General features: G+C 35.6%; 2 long non-coding RNA genes across 3 annotated transcripts; one reads left to right on the top strand and one right to left on the bottom strand.

Annotated features, from left to right (window-relative positions):
- Positions 1–1131: 1131 nt before the first annotated feature.
- LOC145070900 (uncharacterized) lies at positions 1132–2747 on the bottom strand. The gene is made up of 2 exons (XR_013690134.1): positions 2450–2747; positions 1132–1446 (listed from the first exon to the last, which is right to left on the bottom strand). It is a non-coding gene; the product is annotated as an uncharacterized LOC145070900 (long non-coding RNA).
- Positions 2748–8982: 6235 nt separating this feature from the next.
- Positions 8983–10968, top strand: LOC145070891 (uncharacterized). Of its 2 annotated transcripts, none has more exons than XR_013690124.1 (4): positions 8983–9217; positions 9932–10067; positions 10160–10584; positions 10692–10968. It is a non-coding gene; the product is annotated as an uncharacterized LOC145070891 (long non-coding RNA). The 2 variants fall into 2 exon arrangements; XR_013690122.1 differs by having other exon boundaries at positions 8989–9217; positions 10336–10584.
- Positions 10969–11237: the final 269 nt, after the last annotated feature.

Below are 11237 nucleotides of genomic sequence, written 5' to 3'. Positions count from 1 at the left end.
GAGACAATAGATAAATGTATCGTGACATGAGTTAGTTCTATGTGTGTCTATAACCTGCTGCCTTTTTAGCCACATAACAGACAAAGTAGCTAAAAGGTGATATATATGGTCACACTAAATATTTGTGTGTCCATAAGGCGGTTTTGTACTAGTTGTACTTAGTTAACGCAAGAAAATAAAACAAGTTAGTATTGGTTACTTATGGTCATGTACCTTTTATTATGTGTGTCAAAATATTATGAATTGTCTTTAAGAAGAAACAAATATTGTGTGTGTAGGTAGCATTTAGTTACGATTAAGAAGAAACAAATATTGTGTACCTTTTATTATGTGTGTCAAAATATTAAGAAGAAAATAAAACAAGTTAGTATTGGTTACTTATGGTCATATACCTTTTATTATGTGTGTCAAAATATTATGAATTGGCTTTAAGAAAAAACAAATATTGTGTGTGTAGGTAGCATTGGTTACTTATGGTCATGTACTTTTTATTACATCTACTATATGTGTCTATATGTAAATATAGTTATAAAAGAACAATAATGTCTTATCGATATAATTAAGTGTCGTTCATTTAATATGTTATTATAATTATTTAATGCTCATTTTTGTTGTACTATTGTATTTGTAAGTTTAAAGAATAGTCTTTATAAAATGAAAATTTGTTGTTGTAAAACTGAAATTGTTTCCTGGTTAAGTTATTATACAAAAAAATAGCAATTTTAGACTTTTTGGAAGACTCATAAATTTGACCATTTTTATCTTTGATATCATTTGGCAGAATAAAAAAAAATTAACATAAACTTCAATCATGGCATTTTACAAAAGTACATTGTTTTTTTTACAATTAAATGGTTGTATAAATTAATGAAAAAAATTGAATGGCAGTTTTGTAAAGTTAGAAACAATTTCTAAAAAAACCAAAAAAATAATAATAATAATAACAAAAACAAATATCAATATAGTTGTATTGAATAAGAACTACAAGAAATGACCAAATTGCCATTTTTGTCATCTATCCTTTTAATTACATTAGATCATACACCATTAAAAATGAAAAGAATACAACTTGCTTTAACAGAATACTATGATAAATAAATGAAAAAAATACAAAACTTTAACCACACTTAATTACGCCAAATGTGACAATTATTAGCCACACCCAAACATTATGGTCATATGTCACCATCAACCACGATTTTTGATTAACATTATGATGTTTTTTTATATGAGACAATAGATAAATATATGGTGACATGAGGCAATTGTATATGTCTCTGTATCATGGTACCTATTACATAAGATTCATTATTTATTAATTGACAGCATCGCAGATAGTCGTTAAACAAATTGATGTCACCAAATCAAGTGGTGCCATGTTTTGATCTCCGCATCTATTCACTGGTAGCAAAATTAGCATCTAAGTCTGACCCACTCCCATGTAGCCTGGCTCAAAAAGCAACACACAGTTATTTCCCAAAAGTATGAGCCCAAATTAAGAAAAAAAATTATGATTCGATGACTATCTGACATCAAAAGTTGGATTACATATTTACAGTATACCATGCTAAAAGATTGCAACAACAAAATTAGAAGAAATAGAAAACCTAAAAAGAAATAGAAATACATTCCCTGAATAATGAATTTCACATATAAAGGATTTATATACGTTAAATCGCGAATAAATGTAAACCACACTACTAAGTAGACACTAAAAGGTAAGTACCGAAATTGCTCAATTTCTTGAGCTTGATTGAAGTTATGTACCATTGCTAATTAATATGCCTGGAATTGTAAGTAGAAAAAGAATCAAAAACAAAAGCAATAAATTGAATAGATTACAACAATAACTAACCAAATATGCAAATCCAAGACTTCATATCAAATGGGTTCATCAATTTTTGAAGATTTGGAATGTAAACAAATCGTAAATAGAAATACCCGTAGAGATTCACATCAAAATCCATCAAAACCCCATTAAAATTAAACAAATTATTAAGGAACCATTGTCGTCATGTTTTCTTACAAATAGGACCATTTTTGCAACAGTTACATGCCACAAGGACCATTTTGTAATATATTGTTGTCACAACTCACAACCCACTGGTACCATTTAAAATGACAATTACCAGAAAAAACCTATTAACCTTAACCCATAATATGCTACATTATATTTTATTTGGGAATAATTATCAGGAAGTAACAAACCTATGGAGAGAAAAGATGAATTCGAGACATATTTTTCGTGTACATCAGTTCATTGTTTCTGTGGCATTATAACTAGGGCACATATATGTAAACAGGAAACATCAATAAGAAAACTAAAATTAAGCCTCTACATAACTAAAATCTCTTTATACTAGTTAGAAACAGATACATCTGAATCAACATACGCATACATCAAAATCTTATTAGTATGTGATGATGGGGATTTTTAATGTTATATTACCGTATCAATAGACTGAGTGAGAAGGAGTGGTAGAAATTTTCGATGTTGCACATGCGAATAACTAGTCAGATGGTTCATGCTCCAATATGAACTATTAAATCTCGAGGAGGACAAAAGAGGGCATGATCTAGGCCAGGACATCGGACGACAAGCTTGTGCAGCGACGCCCACCCATATGAACTGACCAGCGTGTTCGATAGTAGGAGATGGACGGAGGGGTTGGACGGTAGAGTAATGGATGAGACATACTCTTTGATTTCAATTTCTTGAGTTTTAGGAAAGACAAATGATAGACGGAAATAGGGACACACTTGTGAAAAGTCTTGAATAAGGGTTTTGATTTTTGGGGGCTAATTTGGGGGGAGTTTTATTTTTAGTGAAATTTTGGTGGGTAGATTTATTTTAGTGAAAAACTTTAGAGTTACATATATTATGATGTAAAAAATAAATAACATAAGGCTATAAAATATCAAATAAGATATAGAACTTTTTTTCTTGTTAATATAAGTATTTTATTGTTGGAGGGATGACTCGATTTTTTATGAATTTAAATAAAATATAGCACATTGTAGGGAAGACACAAAATATTATGATATAAACATGTAATTATAAAAATGTTAACAAAAAGTATACTATTATTGATATATAGTCTATAAATTTAAAACTGTATTATCAACATTTGCAACTAATCAATAAAAACATTAACGAAAGGTGTAATTGTGGGTGTGGATGGGTGTAGGTCGGAGTGTGATGTGATGGGTGGTTATAGATATAGGTGGAGATGGGTCGGATTGGATATAAGGGTGTTGATGGGGGTTGGATTGTATGGTGTAAGTGGAGTGAGGTGGGTGGATAAAGGGATTTGGGATATGCTACGGTGTTGGTGTGAGTTTGTAGGTAGGGGTGGATGGTTGTGGTGGTAGCGGTGACACTTAACAATTAGGGTGGTTGTCGTACTCTTGGGTGTATGGGTATAATATAGATGTGTGGTTGTATTGTGTATAGCTTATCTCTTATATGTTTTGGTTTATTGCTTATAGCCTATGACCTATGGCCTATGGCCTATAATTTATGTGTTAGGGTTTAAGGCTTATAGTTTGGGTCTTAGGGAATATGGTGTATGGCTTAAGGCTTAAGCCTTAAGCCATAAGCCTTAAACCTTAAGTTGTAACCCTAAGACTGAAGTCGTAACTTATAAGCATAAGCCCTAAGCCTTAATTCATAAGTCATAAAACAAAATCTTAAAGCTTAGAGCTTTTAGCATAAGGCTTTTTGCTTATGGCTTATGATTTACTTGGTGTATGTTATAAGGCTCATGGCCTATGGCTTAGGGTATATAGCTTGAGGCTTTTGGATTAAACTTATATATTAGGGTCTGGGGCATAAGGCTTACATTTATAACTTAAAGAGTAGAGCTTATGACTTATGATTATACAGTATAGCTAAGGGATTAAGGAATAAGACTTATGCCTTATGGATTATGGTTTAAGGATTAAGGATTATGTATTATGATTTCGGGCTTATGGCTTAGAGATTAAGGCTTACACTTTATGGATTATGCCATATGGATTATGGCATATATTATGATAGTGGGTGGTGGATAGTGATGGGTCATGGGTGGTGGTTCGTGGAGGTGGGTAGTGATGGGTGGTGGTTGGTAGTGGTGGTGGTGGTTATGGTGGGGGTGGCGGGTGGTCATGGGTGATGAGTAGTGATGGTGGTGGTGGCGGGTGGTAGTGGTTGGGTGGTGATGGTGGTGGCGAGTGGTGGTTGGTGGTTGGTGGTGGTGGTGGGTAGTGACGGGTGGTGGGTGTTGGTTGGTGGTAGTGGTTAGTGATGGGTGGTGGTGGTGGATAGTGGTGGTGATGTGTGACAACCCAAAGTTTATTCCGTTACATCACCCCGTTACCGTTAACGGAATATTCCATTTTATAAAAGTTCCGTTAATTAGAGGTTGCCAAATAAATAAATGTTTTATTTATTTATATTTTTATGTCGTTATAGTCGTAATAAAGTAAATAAAAACACTTAAATTACATTTCCATATTAATTTGGAAAAAGGTTAAATTTTATTACGACCACTAAATCGGGTGCGACCAAAAGCCCCGTTTAACGACAGTATTGGGTAGTTTCCACTGAGCCTAAACTCCACCCACTATATAAGGGGGAATGGACTTCATTCCACCCCTTTTCACCCTCTCTCTATGCACTATCTCATAAAAGTCCGATTTCGCCTAAAATCCGCAACCAAACGCCTCCAAATCATAAGTTCTTGTACCCTAACTTGTTCAAAACATTATTAGCTGTGACTTTACCCCAAAAATCGACCTTAGAAGCTGTTAGAATGGAGTTTACGGCCTAAGAGCCTCCTTAGGCCGTAAACCCCTTAAATGAGGCCAAAATGACCCAAATTTGTCCCTTTGAGCCTAGGAACCAATTAAGGATTTAGCCTAGGAGTGTTTGAAGCATAAAACAACAACTTTTGGGACTTAAAAGAGGGTTTACAGCCCAAGCACATGCTTAGGCCGTAAACACCCTCTAAACTTGTTAAATCAAGTCTAAAACACTCCCAAACCACCCTTAGGCTTAATACATAAATTAAGGGCTTGCTATTTCGGGTTTAGAACAATTAAACACAAAGAAATGAGGGGTAAAAAGGAGTTTACGGCCCAAGCACATGCTTAGGCCGTAAACACCCCCAAACCATGTCAAATGATAGCTTATGTCTCCTAAATGGCCTTATACCTTCACTAGAAAATGTTAGGGTTGAAACAAGGGCTTAAAATCAAAGTTTAAAGGGGTGCATGAGAGTTCACGGCCAAGCCAAGAGCTTACGGCCGTAAACTCCCAAGGAGTGGACATTTGGACCGTAAACTCCTTGGGAGTGCACTCTTGGAACCCTAAACACCCCTATAGCCTTGGATAGTTACTTAAAACCAATTCTAGAAGCACTTGGGACTTGAAATCATCCTAAAACACTCCTCCCATGAGTTTACGGCCGTAAACTCATGGGGAATATGGCCTCCCAACCGTGAACTCATATAAAGTGGGTTTTAGGAGAGTAAACCCCTTATTCAAGCCATACACACCCTTAGATGTTACCCGGGACACCCCTAACGCTTAATTAAAAGTGTTTTCGCACTTAGGAAGCGTATACTTGTTTAATTAGTATTAAATGTACTAATTGTATGTGAACATATGTTATCATATGTTAAATAGGTCACTAAGTGTGTCCAAGTCTTCACTTGACACCGAGCACCCAACTGGCACCTTCGTCGGATCCACTTACACCAGGTGAGTTCATACCCCTGAATGAACCTTTTAAATGTTTTTACATGTTTTATAGGGGGGGGGGGGAATACAAGTTAAACATGCCAGTTATCATATCAATCACATGTGATTGATAACTCGCATGCACAAGGATTTACCACACTGTAAACTGTTTTACCAAGTAGGATACTATAAATGGTTTTCTAAAAGGTTTTCACTTGTTCAAAATCTTACTTATACTGTTTTATCAAAGTTCGTTTTAAACTGGTTTATGAAAAGTTTCCAAAGAATTTCTAAAGGTTTTCAAACTTATTTTACCAAAGAACAGCAAGTTGTGATTTTCTCAAGTATAAAGGTTTTCTTCCATGTTTTGATACTCCCTCTTAGTTTAAACTCCTACTTGATAACGCTTTCACTTCGTGATGCGTTTATACTTGTTATTGCCTCTATTTCGCTTATACTTGTAGTCGCTTATTCCTATTAGACGCTCTTACTTCACTTGTTGTCGCTTCTACTTTGTGATACACTTATATTTGGTAACGCTTATACTTCACGATTCGGTTATTCCACACTGTACGCTTATACTTCACGATTCGGTTATTCCACACTGTACCCTTATACTTCACGATTCGGTTATTCCACACTATACGCTTATACTTCACGATTCGGTTATTCCACACTGTACGCTTATACTTCACGATTCGGTTATTCCACACTGTACGCTTATACTTCACGATTCGGTTATTCCACACTGTACGCTTATACTTCACGATTCGGTTATTCCACACTGTATGCTTATACTTCACGATTCGGTTATTCCACATGTTTTGGTTAAACTTCACGATATGTTTCCACTTGTTACACACTCAAATGTAGCTAGAAGTATGTCTGTGCTTGTATAGATGCATATAAATAATGATTGAAGGACTTAGGAAGGCTTGTCCACCCTATTTCCTTTTCTTCGTTGAGATGTGGTCTGGTGGGATCGGATGCCCATCCGAAGGTCGTTTGATTCATTAGTTATATATTATGTATACGAGCATAGCCATATAGGTTTACTCTAGTCAGTTCAGTTATGAGTCTCTACCTCTAGTTCAACACTTATATTGGAAACCCACTACCCACTATTTGGGATGCATCTTCGGGACACGACCTTCTCCGTCGTCTAGTTGGTAACCAGAGTCTCCTGTAGGGAGAGCGGACATTGTGTGTATAGATCTATACGGGATTGACACCCCTGCACCCTGACTGCTAGCTACAGTCCACGGCCTACCAAGCCAAGGGGTGACAAATGTCACATTTTATAGACGCTTGTAGGGCGTCAGGTACTCTAGTGTTGGTTAGTATGGTTACGAGTATCCCAGGTTACCTTATAATTCATGAGCTTAAGGTAACGGTATTTTACCAGCAATTTACACTGTATGCTGGGAATCCACTCTCAGAGTCACACTGCTTTTAGACCTTGCTACCTGTATCTTTCATTTGATACTGCATGGGGTCTGTATTCTTTGTTTTAGACCTTGCTAGTTGTATCTTTCATTTGATACCGTCTGGGGTCTGTATCCTCTGTTTTTAAACCTTGCTAGCCGTACCTTTCATTTGGTACCGTCTGGGGTCTGTGTCACTTTTGTTAGACTAAGCTAGGCGTGTCGTTCGTTCGATACTCTCCTGGAGTCTATGATTCCTCTTGCCTTAGTCAGCAGTCTTCACTGCTGAGGCATATGTTATTTTCCCTGATTTCTCCTGTTTTCTTTAATAATCAAATTCTGTATTTTGATAGTGATAGCGATTAAGGGAAAATTACTTTTTACCACATAACTCCGTCCAGTCTTGGTAGAAGACTGCTTTTATTAAAGAAAATATAGGATTTTCTAGAAAAGACACTAATGTAATGGACACTCTAAAACTACCACTTTTATTAAAGTTATTTGGATAAAATGACAGTAAATACTTATGAACTCACCAGCATTTGTAAAAAATGCTGATACTCGCTTTTCAAATAACTTGTATTCTCAGGTCAGCTTTAGACAGGTACATTCCAGGAGCTGTCGATGAAGATAGCTTAGTACCAAGCTGTGCTTATTCTATTACTTGTATTACTTTGGTGTATTGTAATGTAAACCATGTAGAACTATTACTATTAATGCAATGTTTTGTTGTACTTTGATTACTATAATGCATGCGTTGTGATACTTGACATGACGTCATCCACCCCAGAATGTTTCCGCCGTTCCGGTTTTGGGGTGTGACATGATGGGTGGTAGGTAGTGGCTGTGGGTGGCGGTAGCACGCTGTGGTGATGGGTGGTGGAGGTGGTTATTGGTGGTAAGTGGTGGTGGTTGGGTGGTGATGGTGGTGGTTGGTGGTGATGGTAGCGGCGGGTGGTGGGTAATGAAGGGTGATTGTGATGCGTGGTGGGTGGTGGTGGCGGGTGGTAGTGATGGGTGGTAAGTAGTGATTGTTGGTGGTGGTGGCGGGCGGTGGTGATGGGTGGTGGAGGTGGGTGGTGGTGGGGGTGGTGGTGGTTAGGTGGTGATGGTGGTGGGTGGTGGCGGAGGTGGTTGGTGGTGGTGGTGGTGGGTGGGTAGTGATGGGTGGTGAGTGGTGGTGGTTAGTGATGGGTGGTGGTGGCTGGTGGTGGTGGCGGGTGGTAGGTAGTTGTTGGTGGTGGTGGCGGGCGGTGGTGATGGGTGGTGGAGGTGGGTGCTGGTGGCAGGCGGTGGTTGTTGGGTGGTGATGGTGGTGGGTGGTGATTGTGGTGGCGGGTGGTGGTTGGTGGTGGTGGGTGATGATGGATGGTGTGTGGTAGTTGGTGGTGGTAGTTAGTGATGGGTGGTGTTGGTTGGGTGGTGAGTGGTGTTAGTTAGTGGGTTTTTTTATTTGTTTGTAATTATTTTTTGACTTATATGAATATTATTTTATAATTTTAATTAAAAAAATTGTGTTTTTAAATTTGTTATCAAATATTCTCTCGATAAGAAATGTTTTCGATTGAACGCTCCCCAGTCTCTCTCTCTCTCTCTCTCTCTCTCTCTCTCTCTCTCTCTATATATATATATATATATATATATATATATATATATATATATATATATATATATATATATATATATATATATTAGTGAAACTAAATTAAAAAAGTTGTTTACAAAAATTAAAATTTCATATTAACTTCATTCCCTCCGTCCAAAATTTCAATTCCCGGGTACCAAAATTTTAGATTGAGTTTCCCGACTCCAAATCGTATTTAAGCTAATATCGATTAGAATCCTTCACTCCTATTATTCACCTTCTACTATGAGTCGCATTCTCCTCCGTGTTCCATGCCACTGGAAAACCCTAGATCGCAAAGTCCTCTGGTCCGTCGCCGACCTTGCTGTCGTCGCCATGAAGTCCTTTGACCCCGATCGCTCGCTTTCAGCTCGCCATCGGTTCTGGTTGTTTTTTTCGTCGCTCACCAGTCCATCAGCTTCGTCGACGTCGTCTGCTGCGCCTCCGGTATTTCTTATTTCTATAAATCGATTTTCCTGAAAATCTCTTCTAGAGTTTGTTGTTCAAAATGAAATATTGATAGAATATGATTTTTAGTTATGATTTTACTTTTGTAACCTGAAAACTCACTTCTGATTTCAATGCTGAAATATTGCAAATAATATATTTAGATTTGCTGAAAATGATCTATATACCTTGTTGAAATCATATTTATTTGCAGAAAATTGTTGCTTATAGTTGCTGAAATCAGATTTACTAGCTGAAATAGTTTTTTATTTGCTGAAATCATTTATACTTTATAGTTGTTGAAATCAGATTTATTTGTTGAAATTGGTTTTTAATTGCTGAAAGCGTCTATATACTTTGATGAAATCATATTTATTTGCATAAAATTGATGTTTGTGGTTGCTAAAATCAAATTTACTTGCTGAAATAGTTTTCTATTTGCTGAAATCATCAGTACGCTGGTAAAATATTATTATGTTATTGAAAATTGTTGTTTATAGTTGCTGAAATCAGATTTATTTGTTGAAATAGCTTTTTATATGCTGAAATTATGTTTATTTTCTGAAAATTGACGTTTATTGTTGCCGAAATAGCTTTTTATTTGCTGAAATCATTTATATCTTGCTGAAATCATGTTTATTGGCTAAAGCTGCGCACTGAATATACCAATTCTAGTGGTAGAAAAAAACATATAAAGTTTCATGAATTTGGTAGGTTTTCAGGGAATGCATATGGCATTGTTTGTTAGTTATTTGGGAGACTTTAACGGGAGGAAGTAAGATTAAGTGTTTTTACTTGGAAGGATGTAACCCCGGATACGCCATCGCCTTCCCCAAAATCCCTAACACAAGTAAGTATTTACTTAACAATTTTCATTCCTTTTTAATGTATCTTTTGTATTAAATCATAATTTTTCATATATGACTTAAACATGTTTTTTAGGCAATTGCAAAAACCACAAAAAAACATTGTTGAATCCAAGACTTCCACTACAATAGCTGAGATACAAACACTTAGTCTTTCACCAAAAAATCCACTTCTGCAGATCGGTTTTTTTGACATGTTAAATATACATTTATGTGTTCTTTTTCTGATGTTGATATCATAAATCATTGTAGCCACTCAAATGTAGTCTATCACATCCCAATAAAAGGAACATCGTTGCTCGTTGTGTCATTCACTTATCATTAGAAAGACAATCTATTTATGGAGTGCCTCTGCAAGATGACTGCTATAAAGTGTCCATTGATGAAAAGGAAAAAAAATATTCATTTATACCCTATGATATTGGAGAAATCAAAAAAGTTGAGCAAGCATATAAAGCTTTTGTCCCATGACCAAAATACTTTGTGAAACAAGATTCAAAGGTTTGTTTATTTTGTTTACTTGTTTGTGCATTACACTTTTTTTCCTTCATAAACCATTTTACTAAGTTTTTTATTTACTCCATTTTGTTTCAATGTTGTTGGTATAGGTACCAAACATGAAATCACCTCAAGACAATTAACTTCAAAACTCAAAGAAGCGAAAAGCAACTTTTAAATTGAGCGATAGCCTTCTCAAGAAGACAAGGAACAATACCAATAAGATGAAATCATAGTTATATTTTGTTTTTGGTTTACGGTCGTTTTGCTTTCTTTACCATATTTTTAGACTTGCTATTAGTATAAGTTTTTCTTTTCTGTTTTAGTTAGGGATCTTATGCATGGATTTTCTTTTAAATTATTAATAATATCAATTTATTTTTATCATTTCATATTGTCGGTTTATGGTTATTTTTACTCCTATTGTTTTGATGTGTTTGAAATATAACAAAAGTAACAATAAAAATTGAATTAATGTATCTGAATGTTAAAAAATAATTACACTTCAAAAATTTTATGTGTTTATAATAGAAATTTGGCCATGTTTTAAAGTTTTTTTTTGATGTGTCTATAATGTAGAAAAAATAACAATAAATATTAAATTAAGTGGCTTTAATATAATTTTGCCAATGTTTTATAGGTTTTCAATGTCTCTA

This window comes from Lactuca serriola, chromosome 1, assembly GCF_051521515.1.
Source record: "Lactuca serriola cultivar US96UC23 chromosome 1, Lser_US96UC23_V15, whole genome shotgun sequence".
NCBI lineage: Eukaryota > Viridiplantae > Streptophyta > Magnoliopsida > Asterales > Asteraceae > Lactuca > Lactuca serriola.
This window is presented reverse-complemented; position numbering and strand designations above follow the sequence as displayed.